The sequence below is a fragment of the Chiloscyllium punctatum genome, chromosome 30 (assembly GCF_047496795.1).
Source record: "Chiloscyllium punctatum isolate Juve2018m chromosome 30, sChiPun1.3, whole genome shotgun sequence".
Lineage (NCBI taxonomy): Eukaryota > Metazoa > Chordata > Chondrichthyes > Orectolobiformes > Hemiscylliidae > Chiloscyllium > Chiloscyllium punctatum.
The window spans coordinates 40,791,412-40,807,013 of record NC_092768.1 but is presented as its reverse complement, the minus strand read 5'-3'; positions in this window follow the sequence as shown (position 1 = coordinate 40,807,013).

The window sequence follows — 15,602 nt, the reverse complement described above, 5'->3', positions numbered from 1 at the left end:
TAAAACAGCAGAAGTGTACCTCTGAGGTTACATAAGATCTGCTCATTCACCACGTGGATTAATATGAACGGTTTTGGTCCCCTTATCTCATGAATGGTTTTGTTCTTGGAGGAGAACCAGTGGAAGTCAACAAGAATTATCCCGGCGATGAAGGTCTTTTCATAGGTTGATGCAGTTGAGGAGTGTGGTTCTATAATCAATGGACTTTAGAAGCTTGATGTGGGAGAGTGGGTTGTGTTGGGGGACTAAACGGAACCATAAATAGTACTGAGGGAGCTGGCTGTTGTAGATGTTTTGAAAAAGTTCGTACGAGTTATTGAGAGTAACACCTGAGGGTCGACCCTCAGAGCGAAGGTAACACTGTTTAGAAATGCTATGAGGAGTATTTACTACACCCAGGCGGTCGATATTCTGTAGAATCTATTGTCACAGAAGGCTGAGGAGGGCAATTCATGGATAATTCATTTAAGAGAAATGAAAGTGGATTCCTGATTAGTCTGGGGGATCAACGATTAAGCGCTGAGGGTTGGAGAAAGGGGCTGAGCAGCATATCTGCATGATCAAGCGCTGGAGCTGACTGGAGTGACTAAATCGTCTAATTCGGCTATTGTGTACAGTGTTGAGGTATTTTGTCCCGTTTTCCTGATGCACCTGAATTCCCTGAGAAATTGTATATTTGTGCTTGCGTCATTGTATGTGTTAGTTTCCACGTGATAGTTAAACTTGTTCAGTAAATATCTGAATTTATCATGATCCTTCCAATTGGCAAAACAGGCTGCGGTTTTTTGAGTTGCTGATTGGTTGTTCTGATCGATACGAAATCAAATCCGGGAAGACAGACAAATTGAGGTTAAATGAGTGGTCTGCCATTTAGAGCACAGTGTAGCCATTAGTTAAACATTGCAACAAAGAAAACAAAAAACGTTAGCGCATCAATAAACCTCAGGCTCTGCTTTTGCTTAAATCCTATGAGTGATGGGAAACTAACACAGCAATAAAACAAAAACTGAATAATTTCATTAGGTACAGAATCTGCAATGGAGAGAGAAACTGAGTTAATATTTCCAATTGTTATGATTTCTTCAGAACTTGGAGTCCTAAACTGTTGAGATTGACGGTTATATTCTCTTTGTATAATCCTTATGCAAAGTGCAGCAAAATAAAAACCCTGCATGTTTCTCCTTGATTTTCGACAATTTCTGTTTGTAGACTGCGGTTCAAAGACTCTCCTACCATTTCAGATAGGCTTGCACCCGCCAAACATATACTACGTGATGGGCTAGTGACATTATTTATCAGATAATGAAGTGTGAGCTTCCACATATACACTTAATGATACATTTCAAAGAAGTGGAGTAATGAACATTGCTATCCAAACGTTAACATTCAGCAATCTGCATTATCTGAGTAAAGCATGTTTTTGGACAAAACTAACCCTTAATTAAAATGAATAACAGAAAAATGGCACAAATTAGAGAGCAATTGTGATCAAAGCACATCCTTCATATTTTGCTACGTCACCATAAATGTCAGTGACTTGTTGTACTGTAAATCTAAATCTAAACATAAACATTAAAAGAGATTTATGTTCTTCCCTTTCAAACATCTATCTTCGGAATTGTTTAAAACATCAAATTTTCAAAGACTATGTGAATCATTTCTACCATTCTGGCAAACCAACATACATTCATACATTCTATTGAATTCCCTAAACTCAATTGCTGCAGACAGACATGGGCAAGAGCCCAGACATTGAAAAACAACCAGTTTCCCCAAGAAATTCTGCATCTGTTCTATTTACTCCATGTGTTCTTCCGTTGCTCAACTGAATCAATTGAATATGGCTTCTTGCATTTTGAACACTCCGAGTTGGAGTTGAATGAAGTTTGACTTGCTCATCAGTGTATTCTGAGATTGAATCGAATTGATTTGAATTGAATTGAATTTAATTTATTGTCATGTGCACCGAGACACAGTGAAACGCTCTGTCTTGCGAGCAATACCGCCAGATCCCATAGTCAAGTAACACAGCTATTAAATAATAGGTAAATAGCAGCAAAAACAGAAACACAGGTACAGTCGGATGTTAAGAGTTTGTGCGTTCATTCAGTATACTAACAACAGGACGGTAGAAACTGTTTTGAAACCAGCTCGTGCGTGTGCTCAGGCTTCTCTACGTTCCTGAGGAAGGGCCCATGCCCGAAACGTCCAAACACTTGAAGGCAATACATTGCCTTGGGTGCTGCCTGACCTGCTGCGGTTTTCCAGCAACACATTGTCAGCTCTGATCTTCAGCATCTGCAGTCCTCACTTTTAGCTACGTTCTCCCCAAGGATAGAGGTTGTACAAAAACATTGCCAGGGTGGGATGGAATTTTAAGAATGCTTTTCCTTGATAGCGGACCTGGTAGATGGATTCTATAGATGTGATGTAGGCCTTTGTGATTGTCCAGTGAGTCAAGATAAGAGTGTTTCTGGAAAGGCGCAACAGGTCAAGCAGCATCAAGGAACAGGAAACTCTACGTTTTGGGCAAAAGTCCTTCATCAGGAATTTTTTGGCTCCTTTGATGCTGCCTGACCTGCTGTGTTTTTCCAGCCCCAGTCTAATCGTGACTCTAATCTCCAGCATCTGCGATACCCACCTTCGCCTTTGTGATTGTCCAGGTCGAGTACTTCACTCTCTGTAGCTGTCTCCGATCTTGAATGGCATTCACGATACCAGGAAGCGATACATCCAGACAGAATGCTCTCGATGGTGCACTGATGAAAGTTGACAAATGTATTCATCGTCATGCCAACTATGCTCAGCTTATTGAGAAAGAAGAGACATTGTTGGGCCATTGTAACCAATGCATCCACATGAAGAGTCCAAGATAGCTTGTTGTGGATAATGACTCCCAGGAACTTGACAAGCTCCAATCCTTCCATTTCTGTGCTGTTTATGTGTAGGGGAACATGAGTAACATCCTGCCGGAAGGTAATATTGAGTTCCTTGTTTTTGCTGGCATTGAGAACTGGGTTGTTCTCAGTGCACCATTTTCCATGTCTTCCATTTCCCGTCTGTAGTCTGTTTCGTCGCTATCTAAGATTTGACCAACTATGGCGGCGTCATCAGCGAACCTATAATGACATTAGTCTGGTATTTGGAGACGCAGTCATGAGTATGCAGTGAATACCTACCCCTGGGGAGCTTGAGTGTTGAGTATTAGTTATGATGAAATATTGTCCCCTGTCTTCGCTGAGTGTGGCCCGTGGGTCAGTAAACTGAAGATCCAGTTGCAGAGTGTTGGCCTCAGTCAGAGATCACTCAGCTTAGTAATCAGTCTCGGGGGGATAACAGTGTTGAAGGCTGAACTTAGTCAATGAGTAGGATACTTACGTATCTGTTCTTGGTGTCAAGATGTTCTTGGGAGGAGTGAAGGGTAGATAATATGGCATCTGACGTGGATTTGTTAGTCCAATAGGTAAATTGGGGTGGATCAAGAATGGTGAGGAGGCTGGAGTTGATAAATGCCATGACGAGTCTTTCAAAGCCCTTCATGACGTTAGGGCTACTTCGCAATAGTCTTTGAGATTTGCTTTTGTGAGCCTTCTTAGCCTCAGGAATGATTTTGGCCCTCTTGAAAAAGGCAGCGACAGTGACCTGCTGCGGGGAGGGGAGGAAGGTGTCCGAGAAGACTGCTACCAGTTCATCCGTGCATGCTTTAAATGCACAGCCTCTTATTCTGGATTCGTGGTGCTGGAAGAGCACAGCAGTTCAGGCAGCATCCAACGAGCGATTTCGCTGTTCGTTGGATGCTGCCTGAACTGCTGTGCTCTTCCAGCACCACTAATCCAGTATTTGCTTTCCAGCATCTGCAGTCATTGTTTTTACCTCAGCCTCTTATTCTGTTGGGTCCCATCGCTTTGCTTGAATTCACACGAAGGAAACTGCTCTGACCTCTGATACAGTAACTGCTGTGACAGGTTCATCAGGTCTTGTTGGAATATGTGTTAACTCTGCCGAAATTCTGCTCAAAGCAAGTAGAGAAGGCATTGAGACGATCTGGGAGGGATATGTCATCGTCTGCAATCTTGCACTGTCCCCTTTTAGAACCTGTGGTATCATTCGGTTCTTGTCATAGTCGCGAGTTTTCTGTCTGAGTGTCTAGCGTGGATCGGTATTGGTCCAACTGGCTGTCTTATTGGCTCTCCTCCTTGGATTCCTTATAGTTGAGTGGGTGTTGTGATCTGAAGGCCTGACGCCTGATTTTTAGCATGTTTTCTTTGTGCTGATTCATCCACGGTTTCTTCTTGGTGAACACCCGGATTGACTTCCTGAGTATTCATCCTTCACATACTTGCTGACAGTCTGTGATGGTGGTGTCATACTCGTCCAAGGCATCTGCAGACTGTTTGAACATGGAACAGCCAGCCGATTCCAGATAGCACTGGAGTTGATCCTCTCAGTCCTCCGATCAGCACTGCACTTGTGTCTGCGAGGGGATCTCCTGCGTGAGATTTTGCCTGTGAGCCGGAAGTAGAAGCACGGCATTGTGGTCGGAGTTCCAGAAATGAGGGCGGGGAATGGAGCGGCAGGCATCTTTCACAATGGTGTAGCAGTGGTTTTAAATATGTGGGCCCTTAACGGGACAGGTAACGATGTTTTGCTGCTTCAGTAACCCACTCCTGTGGTCGGCTTGGTTGAAGTCGTCAATCACAATAAACAGGGCCTCGGGCTTTTCCCTCTCCAACGTGTTGGTAGTGGAATAAATCACATCTGAACTTCCTAAATCTTTGTTTGTGGCGGTATGTACGCAGCAGTTAGTGTAGCAGCGGTAAATTCACGTGATAGATAGAAGCGGAGGTATTTGATGGTAAGGAGTTCAAGTTTTAGGGATGAATAATTGCCCAGGTTTGCAACGCCCATACATCACAAGTTGTGGATTAAAAAGCAAACCCCTCTACCAAACGTTTATCTTTTATGCCTAAGCAGAACTTGAATGCAATTAATAATTTGCGAGAGTTAAATGTGGTAACCAGTTAAATGTATAATTTTCAACCATTTATGGCTTGGACAGTTCTGACGAACGAACATGTAATGGATTGCATTGCAGGATAGTTTTAAAATTTGTGTATTATAGACGTTTTGAACCATAAGAACAAATCGAACTTATTTTCTCTGAAATAGTCCCCTTCGTGTTCATAAACTCAACTCTGCAGTCGAATTACACTGAAGGTTTGGAGTGATTGATTGCACAATCAGTGCATCCAGAGTCTCGATTGAAATTAAGTACTCGATGTTAACCTTGTCATGTTGGTTTTTTTTATTGCATGCTTCCAAATTTGAATTCCATTAAACTGATTATCTCAGATTATCGCATGTCACTTCTGTACCACTCTAAGAAATGATTTGAATAGCTTCTACATATGTGTTATCATTTCTGATGTTACAATAAAAACATGCCGTTTTGTGCAAAGAATTATTAAAACACATGACTAACATTGGAATGATTAAAAGAAGAAAATAAAATACTGACCGAATTAAAATTGTTTTTATTGAAGTCCAGCTGAGAAGATAATCGAACAATGTTCTCATTCGCTGTTGCTGCGATCTGAACTTTTTCTACATCTTATTGCATGACACTTGGAAATGGGACACCGAAATTGCAAAGCCCAGCAAAGTCCATTATCCATGCAAGTTATTGGTGAACAATGTTAAAAATATTCTCAATTCATTTCGTTCCCTCTTTATGTCTTCTATAAGACAATAATGCTCCGGAAGTAACATAAATGATAAATACTTGCATCCGGCATTAAGTGATAAAATATTTAAACATGCACTGTTGTAGAGTGGAATTGTAACAGTGGAAAATCCCCTGCTACTGAGAAAGAGTGTTTGGTCCGTTTAGAGTACAGGTTGCTCAGCTATAAATTACTCTAAATGTAAGTTTAACAAAAAAATGCAGATTTAAGACCATAAATAAATACATGTAATAATAATTTTTAAAAAATCAGATGCACAAATTCATTGCGTGGAAACTTCGAAACAGCTCTTAACCTATATTAAGAATACCCATGGACACAACAAGTGTGAGGAGGATGTCTAGCGAGAATTTGCAATTGGGAAATCCGTACCCTTCAGAACAACACTATATTGCAACATTGTGCCTTCCAATATCCTGACATCAAAAACTTTACATTTCATGAAAGTTGCTAGTGTCGTAGTACCGTGCACTGATCTGATTCTAATGTAGAGACATATTGTCAAATTAGCGCCTGAACAGCTGCTTCAAACAGTCAGATGCTTAGCATCTTGTGAATTCACTTTTTAAAAAAATATACGAAAGAAGAATGAAGGGGCCGAAGAAGGTTTTTAGCTCTACTTTCAGTCAGTGAGAGGTTTTCTTCTTGTTGCTGATATAACAGCTTGAATTGTCTGCTCTTGGAATCTGAGACACGAGGCATCCTCTTCGAAGTAAAGCTATGGAAAACTGCTTCTGTCAGTAATTCATTCTGATGGACTGGGCAGAGAAAGCACGTGAGAACCTTAACTGTTTTGCTAAATTGCCTTGTCAAGGACATGTTTACAACATGCTGCCTAGAATGGAACAGTTGATAATTCGTGTTTTAGTGATAAATTATCATGTGATATGTTTCAAGTGCGTTAAATCTATGCCTTCTCTTTGTGGTTTAACTGAATCATAAGAATAAAATGCGTTCTGATTAAAGCTGACTGGTGGGCCAATCAAATCACACCTGGAATACAACAGCCTTTCACTTGTATTGAAATAAGTACAAAAGTTAGCGTCTAAAATATGCCCTTACGATATATCATTTTTGTTTTGATTTTGGGAGGGAGGAGCTGTTCTGATCCTTAGCATGTACAAAAAAAATATGTTTCATGGTGCGTTTATTTATGCAGGTAGATCGACTTGGCAGTAATTCAATTTTTGAAAATGAAAGTAATTCAACATTGCCAGACATGGCCTGAAGACAGGTAGTTCTGCAATCCGTCTTTTTTATTTGAAAAGAAATGTATTGCCTTCAATTATTTGGACGTTTCGGGCAGGAAGAGCGTGAGTCACTGAGTTTGCCTCTGTGCCGCGAGATTTCGGTGCAAGGTGGTAAGTCTTAGCATAACCAGGCTGAGACTGACCGTTTTGTAAATCGTTTTGCTGTGGAAATTGTTATCGACATGAACAGAACCTCTCAGGTAGATGTGAAGTATTATGCTCCAGATGTGATGCAACTGGTCAAACTACATTAAGACATGAATTGGAGTTGCCATTGTTGACAGGGGTGGGCAAAGTTAAAATTCACAAAACACCACGATATAATCCAATCTGTTTATTTGGAAGCACGAACTTTCAGAAAGCAGCTCCTTTATCAAGTGGTTGTGTAGGTTAGGATCATGCACACAGAATGTATAGTCAAATGGGTCCAGTGTCATAGAAATGTGATAATTAAAACGATCTTAGTCTAACACTTGCATCTTTTATAATAGGATATGTTGCTGTTCTCCCATAAATCCCAGAACTTCTTTTAAATTATATTCTGAAGATAGCTCAGTTTTTTAACCAGTAAGTGTGAAGTCTGCCTGTGTCCTAATTCTATGTTACACTGACAAACACAGTTAAAGCATAGTTTATTTAAAGGCAATATTTAATACATTATAAAAAAAGAAAGAGGAACTTAATATACCTTTACGACAGGAAAGTGCCACTGTTTTTTTTTAGATTCAGTACAATTCACGAATTAACTGTTCCACTACAGCAACGAACCAAGAGCAACCCTTAGCAGAAAGAAAATTTCGTACATGGAGCTCTCCAATCCAGGACGATACAACGTCAATTAGATTTTAGAGGAAGTAAGAGCTATGAATCAATCACTTAGCCCTGCAGCTCTTCCGAAACCACAAAAACGGTCTAACTAAAATAAAAATCTAGAAATCCTCTTCTGTGATAACTGGTCATTTCGATTCAAATAGAATGCATTCTTTCAACATTTGCAAGAAACCTGAAAGCCTCCTAAAATGTTTTCTTAACCTATTTTCAGTAGCTAGCTCCGTGCCTCTGCGTTAACAAGTTTTCTCCAAATCAACCCAAGGACAAAATAATGTTTTTAAAGTGACAGCATCTCACTTTATTCAGAAGGCTTTAGCCTTGATAATCTATGACGGAAATCGGAATGAGATCTCGAGTTCCAGTGCGAACTAAAAGTGGAAAAGGAAGTGATAAAGCAAAACTCAGAACATCAGTTAAAAAAAATACTTTGAGAGGAAACAATGATGATTCGCAGACAAACTACGTTATAATGACAAAATTGTGCATATGGTTTAACTACACATAGCACTTGCAAAATGCTTGACCACTTGAATGTAGAATGATAATTTAAAAAAAACTATGACTTCAATGTCATTAGAGCAACACGGCCACTGGGAGACCAAGGAAAGGAACTGAACGTCAAAGGCTGTCTGGAATTTAGAATGAATAGGTTAAAAACAAAACAGCTGACCTATCTGGTTGGTATTCGCAATAAGGAATGGTATAAAATATTGAAAAGATGGAGGACATGTTCGTGTTGTGTAGCAAAAGGTAAAGTACATCAGATTTTATGTGATTTATTAGCAAACCCAGCAAATTGTTGTGATAAAGTTTTTATCATTTTAAAGAAAGTGTTTCACACGAAGGTAATGTGGTTGGTAATGTGAGGATAGACTTCGACTCGAACACAACCGTTTTAATTTAGAGATTGTGTAAGTGATGATGTATATTCAGACATGCATTCCTTTTCAATCTCTTGTGAGCCTGATACAAGAACTATAATGACTGGGAGACATTTGTAGTCCTCATCCACTCCTAAAGCCACTCCACAATCCTGAAGTCTGTTCCCAATGCAATGGTAGAAAATATAACACCTGACTTTCACTTCGGACCTCGTCAATATCCAAGGCCCGCGACATAATCTTCAGGTGCTGCAGCGATTTGTCTGCATTTCACTCAACCTAGTTGAATGTATTCTGAGCTCATAATGTGGCCACCTCTACTTTTGGGAGACGAAATGCAGTCTGGGCGACCATTTTGCAGTGCAGCTATATTCTGTTGCCAAAATGACACTGAGCTTCCAGTTGTCTGCAATTTCAGCATAACAACAATTTTCCTGGCCAACGTCTCTTTCTTGGAATTGCTGCCGTCCTCCAGAGAGCTTCAGTGCAAGTTGGATAAACGCCATCTCATTTTCTACTTCGCGCTACAGCATTCAGAATCAAAATAGAGTTCAATGTTTTTGGACCCAAGCACTTCCTTCTATATCGTTCCCTAAATCCAACAGACCTTTATCATAACCAGTGCTGCTACAGCAACGAGCCTAAATCAGATGCTATTGGCTGTATTAGCAGTTACTGATTCTACCAGTTGACCATTAACCAGCTTGATATTTTACCAATCACGTGCTCTTTCACCAAGCTCAAATTGTAACCACTGCATTCTACTCAGTAGACCCCTCCTCCCGCTTTTCCACACAGCATATTCTGCATATGAACCAAACATTTTTCGTGCTGTAATCAGTTACACCTCGTGTTCCAAGATGGTGTGGGAGAGCAGACTTCTGTGCTCGAGGTCGTCCATTCAATTACTTTTCATTTTTCTTACTCCTTTTCCTGTTTCACCGTGGTCTAGACAGAAGGAAAGTCAGATCAGGATGCTGGCAGTGGAATGTAAGAGACGGCTAGCGGACAGCACCGGCATGGACTGCATCGTCGGCGGATGCAACATCGACGAGGTGGAAGAGAGGTGCTTTATGCAGTTGTTGTGGTGGTGATGGTGTTCCTTACAGCCATTGCGGTCACATCTGGTATTGGCCTGCTTTGATGACTTCAGTAACATGCCCCGCGATTCCATTGGACAGTTTGATGACATGGAGGGAGGTTTTAGTAATGCGATTGGTCCTTTGGGAGAATTTAGTGGCGTTATCCGGCTTCACATTCCTGCAGGCCAGCGTGACATTCTTCAGACAGCATTTCCAAAGCCAGGAGCCATTGAGTGGATGAGGATCATAGAATAACAGAATCCCGACAGTGTTGAAGTAGACTGTTCAGCCCAACAATTCCACACTGACCCTCCAAAGTGTAACCCACCCAGACCCATTCCACTCCATTTCCACAACACTACTGTACATAACCTTCACATCCCTGATCACTATGTGCAAATTAGCATGGTGAATTTACATAATCTGCACATCTTTGGATTGTGGGAGGAAACCGTAGCATTCAAAGTAACATACACTGACATGAAGAATGTGTAAACTCCACATACACATTCGCTTGTGCTCGGAATTTAAACTGGGTCCCCCGCGTTGTGAGGCAGCAGTGCTAACCACTGAGTCACAGTGCCACCCCTACGATGGATTTTGCCATTTTAAAAAAAAAACATGTTTTTTATCTGTGCCTTGTATAATTAATATAGTTGCGGTGATATGGCGACATAACTTTTTTTTTGTCAAAAAAACAGGGCAATTGTAACAAACGACTATTTTATTCTATTTTGAAGAAGGATCAATGGAACTCAACATATAACTCTACCTTTTTTCTCCATATATGCTGCTGAACCTGTTGAGTTTCTCCAATCGTTTTTGCTTTCCTTCTTTCTTTTCTCAGAATTTTTAACATTTTCAGTTTTCACTTATTCTGATTTGTATCACATATTACCAAAAATATTTAGATCTCAATATATTGATGACTGTTGCTATTGGCTACGTATGTGAAAGCTATATATCTAACACTTTTCGAAATTAATTAGGTTATAAACTAGAATTGAAAAAGCAACTGATCTACTCCTCCAATTATTACAATTAATTTGTCTTCAAAAAAGTAAATCATTTTCCCAAATTATGTTTTGGTTTACAGTTTGCTGTGTTGCCTTAAGTTCACCCTAAGTTCAATCGCTTTCAGTTTTGATTGCCTGTTTTCATGTGATTCCTGAAGCTGAGAAGTAAATAATTGACAGGGAAAAAAGAAATGCACAGTCATGAACATAGCAGCAGTTTGTGGGTTACTCGTTTTACGTCACATTTCATTTTATTGTGTAAATAAATGAGTAAAAAGAATTTGTGATGCACCTGGTTTTCTTTTTTAAAGCCTACATTGTGCAGTGAGCACGCTGGCATGGTTACCTGTGCAAACAATCATATGGTATTATCAATTACTTGTCAGACAGAAAAAAAAACATAGGTCCAGAGCTAACGAGCCATAGCAATCCCTATTGAAACACGGCTAAGATTTTAATCTTGCAAAAGGATTTTCTTGGAGATATCTGTTCAAATTAGGCGGTAAAATAATTAACAACGATTACTGTGATCCTTGCTGCATTTTCGAATAAAGTGATTCAGCTTTTCATTTCTTGCACAAACGCAGGAATTTACGCAGTGGTACAAAGTTTAGAAATCATTTAAAGGAAGTGATTACGACTCTCTGAAGTGAACAAATAATCGTTTTCAGTCGCAATGACATGAAAAACAGTCCAGTCGATAACTCGCTATCATGTGCTTTGACTGTCAAATCTGCAACTTTCTTCTAAATATTCTCCAGATCCACCAAAAAAAATACAAGCAGTTCCTTACTAAAACTGGTAATATTGTTGCACTTTAAATGCACAGCCAATTTTTCCCCCAGAGTGAGTCATCATGATGATATCATGATTTTTGTTAGACAATGAGTGCAATTGCTTTGGTTTACCGAAAAATCTGCATTACTTGTATCTGGTCTGAGTATCTCAATGGTGCAATCTCTCTCTCTTGTTATGAACATGTATCATGCAGAAACGCACTAAACTCTCTGCAACGTAGGTTATGGTGAGCTGTGTTGTAGAATTGTGCACAATATCATCTCGTCGTACCACGTTCACTTTGCACAAGCATAGGATTAAAACCTTTGATCAATGGTTTCCCAACAGATGTACTTATTGTTAGCAAACATTACCAAACAGTCCAGATCACACATTTTACCAAACTTGTCATATAAACTCTTTATCTGGATAAATCGACATGGAACGCAGAGTGGGTTGTTTTTTGGATTCTAATCGGCACTTCTTCCAAATAATATCCATTCAAGTGGAAGCATTCATGAGCCACCCACATACATCACTCCTCCACAGACATTGATTCCCAACATATGCCAACCAACAAGACCCCTCATGGCACATGTGGAACATATTGCAAGATGGCTTTTTTCTTCAATGCTCCAGCTCGTCTGCATCGACATTTACAATTTTTATCCTCTAGAAATAGCACTTTGAACTCATGCACATGCAATAAAATCTTGGACTGGACCAGGCTACATCTTGATGGCAGAGTGTTCATCGATTCAAAGTCTCACTGGATGGTCCTGGCATCACTGCCTTGACTGTTTTCATTTTCCTCACTCACTCAGAGATATCAGGCTCACCTCATTACTGCCTTTTTGACGTTAGCATAATTGGAAAATATTGGAGCTTGTTTTGGTTGCCAGCAGAACTTTGTCCAGTGATGAGTACGCAGCATTTGCTAAGGTATTCCTGCTACATCAGGTGAAGTGCAGCTTTTGCTTCGGCCTGTCAATGTCAGAATGTGAATACTGGTCAGCCAACAATCCATTTTGACACTCGTTGTCTTATTATTGGCTTTAATCCTCTTGGAATAAGAATCAAGCAGCTATATGGAAGATTAAATTAGGTGGTTTACTTATTGTTGTTGGTACAGTTGGGAAGGTTCACCTCGTGAGTCGAACAGTAAGTGTGCAGAATGAGTGGCATTGCAGATTTGGATTGGTTAGCATATGTGAGGAGTATGCTGTATAGATTAGTGACAGTAGCAAAGAACGAGACTCGGTGAGAACCTGTTGCAATACAAGAGACAGATGGAGTGTGAGTTATCAGAGAGACATGATAGTATTTTGGCAGAGTGCAAAATGACATTGAGTTTCTTTCTAAAGTATTGGGCATTCTTCCTAACGGCTGAGAAAAGTCTGCATGTGTAACAACCCTGAAATAGGCTATCATAATATTATGCCATCTCCTCTACTGCTTCTCGTGGGTAAGTCCAACTGTACACCATCCAGTTCAGCAGGATCTCCAGGCCCATCCACCAAAGTAGGAAAAACATATTCCTCTCTCTGCCGTTCCAGATTGATGTTGCTTGTCCATCTGCACAGCAGCATATTAAAAGTAATAACAGCACCGGGGATTCTATTCAGTTCTGCGATCTGCATTGAGTTGTCAGTTATTTAGGAAACGAGGTGGCAAGACGAGGTGTAAACAGAGCGTGATCTTCCTATCTGGGCTCAAGTTGCAGGTAAACTGGGAGTTTGTTCCTGTATGACAGAAATATGCTCGGCATCACTGACAACAGCACTCCACCAAATTCGACTTAACACACACTCCAGCAAAATTCGTAATACTTTGGTCAAGGTAAAATGCCCTATGCTATCCGAAAGCATCCTTTGGAATAAGTTATTGTAGGCAAGGCCCAGCGACGTTCAGGAAAATTTCATTCACCATCAGTGCTTATTCTGTTTCATAATTATGTAATAAATCGTTTTAATTATTGAAACAGACATTTGCTTTTTTATTCATTCACTAAATGTGACTGTCACTGGCTAGACCAACTGCCAGCCCGAATTGCCCAGAAGGAAGTGAGGATCTGAGTCATATGTACACCAGAACAGGAAAGGACGACAGCTTTCTTCCCTAAAGGACATTAGTAAATCAAACGAGTGTTTCCAGAAATCGAAAAGGTCGTTCTTGATCATCATTAGCTTTAGTTGCACATATCTATTAAATTCAAATTCTACTATCTGCCATGGCAAGATTTTAGCCTAGTCCCCGAGGACATTTCTTGGATCTCTGGATTAATAGCCAGTGAGAAGACGGCAAGGCGATTGCTCCCCTCCCCCCATCTTATTAATGCACTCATGATATGATAAAGTACTAAAATGGTTGATATCAATTTTATGAATATATAATACATTGCTACAATATACAGATTTGATATCAGTGATGGAATTGAACGGTAAACATGCTCGGCTGCTGAATATAATCTACTCCTGTTCCTCTGTTCCATGAGTTTCAGGTTTATGATCTACTACATGAGCTTAAAAATAAGATTAAATGATTTAACTCGATAATACGCATCAATTTCTCCTCAAAATTAAGTTGACCAATGCACGAGAACATCATTACATCGGCAATTGATTTCTAAATAAAAAAAGAAACTGTCAGAACACGACATGGGAACATTCAGTGAATCTGATTGGTTTGCTTGCCTGAGTGGCAACATCCACAGTGGCCATTATTGCTAGCAGTACAGCAAATTAACTCAGAAGTTTGCAACAACTAGGGTGAATTCAGAATTGATAGTTTCTGTTTGCAAAAGCAATCGTGCAATACAAATTGCAAAACACAACAAGACTGCCACGAAATTCAATTTCAAGCGACATGAGAATTACATTTTTTTTCCTTCTGTCGTCCAAAAAGAAGTATTGTGATGCAATAACTCAGTGGATCACATAGCTTCAAGGAAGTACATAGTGTTCTCATCAGATTTATTTGGCAATTATGGAAGTTACCAAAGATCTGTCAAGGTTTCCAGGAGGTTCTTAAATCTAGTATTCCAATCTAATAGTATTTGTCTGGAGCATTGATAATTGTCGACTATGTCCTACATTTCAACTTGTCAACGTCTGGAATATTTCAATATGGCAGTTCACCTTTGTCACATTGTTTAAAGACTGTATAGTACCCTTTGTATATAGATCTGGAAGCCTTGATCTCACATCCGACTCTTATCTCCTCAAATTGAGTTATTTCGTGTTTAATTGAACAGAATATCCTCATTATAGTTAGGCATCCAATTTCCGCTCACCCTCCATAAATCTAATGCTTATTTCATCAAGTAAGGACATGAAAACGTTATTCAACATTGAACATATGACAGTATAGTACAGGCCATTTGGCCCTCGATGTTTTTCCGACATTTTGTCGTACTTTAAAATCAAACAAATTTTCAGATCGAAACCTCTCTAACACAGGTTTTCAACTGCAGGAATTAAAAATGCAATACATTAAAAATACAACAATAACAATATTCTAATTTCTCGCATCTGAAGGTGATATGATGAAGTAAATAATCCCAAGAATTAAAACTGACCCATGCTTAACACGATTATACAAAACACAGAAACTAATGTCAAGCAGTAGTCCTTTGAGGATTCTCCAGACATATAGGAGACCCTAGTGTAAACTGAAGACATGCCTGCGTAGAATCGTAAAGCAGACAGATACTTCTTGTGCAACCATGGAAAAGCCGATTATCATACACATAGAACGTATTTACTACCCTATTCTTGCAGCCGTTGGCATCCCAGGTATGATTCTGAAAATCAGTTAATAATTGTAAATTCTATTAATGGGATCACAGCTCTTGCTAACGGTCAAATGCTCCATTCTTAAGATGTTCAATGTGCAGAAAATAGTTAATACAATCATCCATCAAACAGCAGCCTCTTTGCCTCTGAAATTTTCTCATACAATGTTTTGACAAGCAATATAACCATTTAAATCTTCGTATGATACCTGCAGTATATTTTTGGTT